Source organism: Rhinichthys klamathensis, unplaced genomic scaffold (assembly GCF_029890125.1).
Source record: "Rhinichthys klamathensis goyatoka isolate OS25496 unplaced genomic scaffold, OSU_Roscu_1.1 h1tg000562l_1, whole genome shotgun sequence".
Taxonomy (NCBI): domain Eukaryota; kingdom Metazoa; phylum Chordata; class Actinopteri; order Cypriniformes; family Leuciscidae; genus Rhinichthys; species Rhinichthys klamathensis.
The window spans coordinates 5001-7500 of NW_026607028.1; positions in this window are offsets into that span (position 1 = coordinate 5001).

The window sequence follows — 2500 nt, forward strand, 5'->3', positions numbered from 1 at the left end:
TGTGTGTGTGTGTGTGTGTTGTGTTCAGGAAAGGCGAGTCCTCTGTGTTCAGGGCTCATACAGGTGTGTGTGTGTGTGTGTGTGTGTGTTGTGTTCAGGAAAGGCGAGTCCTCAGTGTTCAGGGCTCATACAGGAGTGTGTGTGTGTGTGTGTGTGTTGTGTTCAGGAAAGGCGAGTCCTCAGTGTTCAGGGCTCATACAGGAGTGTGTGTGTGTGTGTGTGTGTGTGTGTTGTGTTCAGGAAAGGCGAGTCCTCTGTGTTCAGGGCTCATACAGGTGTGTGTGTGTGTGTGTGTGTGTGTTGTGTTCAGGAAAGGCGAGTCCTCAGTGTTCAGGGCTCATACAGGAGTGTGTGTGTGTGTGTGTGTGTGTGTGTGTGTGTGTTGTGTTCAGGAAAGGCGAGTCCTCTGTGTTCAGGGCTCATACAGGTGTGTGTGTGTGTGTGTGTGTGTGTTGTGTTCAGGAAAGGCGAGTCCTCAGTGTTCAGGGCTCATACAGGAGTGTGTGTGTGTGTGTGTGTGTGTTGTGTTCAGGAAAGGCGAGTCCTCAGTGTTCAGGGCTCATACAGGAGTGTGTGTGTGTGTGTGTTGTGTTCAGGAAAGGCGAGTCCTCAGTGTTCAGGGCTCATACAGGAGTGTGTGTGTGTGTGTGTGTGTTGTGTTCAGGAAAGGTGAGTCCTCAGTGTTCAGGGCTCATACAGGAGTGTGTGTGTGTGTGTGTGTGTGTGTGTTGTGTTCAGGAAAGGCGAGTCCTCAGTGTTCAGGGCTCATACAGGAGTGTGTGTGTGTGTGTGTGTGTGTGTGTGTGTGTGTGTGTTGTGTTCAGGAAAGGCGAGTCCTCAGTGTTCAGGGCTCATACAGGAGTGTGTGTGTGTGTGTGTGTGTGTGTTGTGTTCAGGAAAGGCGAGTCCTCTGTGTTCAGGGCTCATACAGGAGTGTGTGTGTGTGTGTGTGTGTGTTGTGTTCAGGAAAGGTGAGTCCTCAGTGTTCAGGGCTCATACAGGAGTGTGTGTGTGTGTGTGTGTGTGTGTGTGTGTGTGTTGTGTTCAGGAAAGGCGAGTCCTCAGTGTTCAGGGCTCATACAGGAGTGTGTGTGTGTGTGTGTGTGTGTGTGTGTGTGTGTGTTGTGTTCAGGAAAGGCGAGTCCTCAGTGTTCAGGGCTCATACAGGAGTGTGTGTGTGTGTGTGTGTGTGTGTGTGTGTTGTGTTCAGGAAAGGTGAGTCCTCAGTGTTCAGGGCTCATACAGGAGTGTGTGTGTGTGTGTGTGTGTGTGTGTGTGTTGTGTTCAGGAAAGGCGAGTCCTCAGTGTTCAGGGCTCATACAGGAGTGTGTGTGTGTGTGTGTGTGTGTTGTGTTCAGGAAAGGTGAGTCCTCAGTGTTCAGGGCTCATACAGGAGTGTGTGTGTGTGTGTGTGTGTGTTGTGTTCAGGAAAGGCGAGTCCTCAGTGTTCAGGGCTCATACAGGAGTGTGTGTGTGTGTGTGTTGTGTTCAGGAAAGGCGAGTCCTCAGTGTTCAGGGCTCATACAGGAGTGTGTGTGTGTGTGTGTGTGTGTTGTGTTCAGGAAAGGCGAGTCCTCTGTGTTCAGGGCTCATACAGGAGTGTGTGTGTGTGTGTGTGTGTGTGTGTGTGTTGTGTTCAGGAAAGGTGAGTCCTCTGTGTTCAGGGCTCATACAGGAGTGTGTGTGTGTGTGTGTTGTGTTCAGGAAAGGCGAGTCCTCTGTGTTCAGGGCTCATACAGGAGTGTGTGTGTGTGTGTGTTGTGTTCAGGAAAGGCGAGTCCTCTGTGTTCAGGGCTCATACAGGAGTGTGTGTGTGTGTGTGTGTGTGTGTGTGTGTTGTGTTCAGGAAAGGTGAGTCCTCTGTGTTCAGGGCTCATACAGGAGTGTGTGTGTGTGTGTGTGTGTGTGTGTGTGTTGTGTTCAGGAAAGGTGAGTCCTCAGTGTTCAGGGCTCATACAGGAGTGTGTGTGTGTGTGTGTGTGTGTGTGTGTGTTGTGTTCAGGAAAGGCGAGTCCTCTGTGTTCAGGGCTCATACAGGAGTGTGTGTGTGTGTGTGTGTGTTGTGTTCAGGAAAGGCGAGTCCTCAGTGTTCAGGGCTCATACAGGTGTGTGTGTGTGTGTGTGTGTGTGTTGTGTTCAGGAAAGGCGAGTCCTCAGTGTTCACGGCTCATACAGGAGTGTGTGTGTGTGTGTGTGTGTTGTGTTCAGGAAAGGCGAGTCCTCAGTGTTCGGGGCTCATACAGGAGTGTGTGTGTGTGTGTGTGTGTTGTGTTCAGGAAAGGCGAGTCCTCAGTGTTCAGGGCTCATACAGGTGTGTGTGTGTGTGTGTGTGTGTGTTGTGTTCAGGAAAGGCGAGTCCTCAGTGTTCAGGGCTCATACAGGAGTGTGTGTGTGTGTGTGTGTGTTGTGTTCAGGAAAGGCGAGTCCTCTGTGTTCAGGGCTCATACAGGAGTGTGTGTGTGTGTGTGTGTGTGTGTTGTGTTCAGGAAAGGCGAGTCCT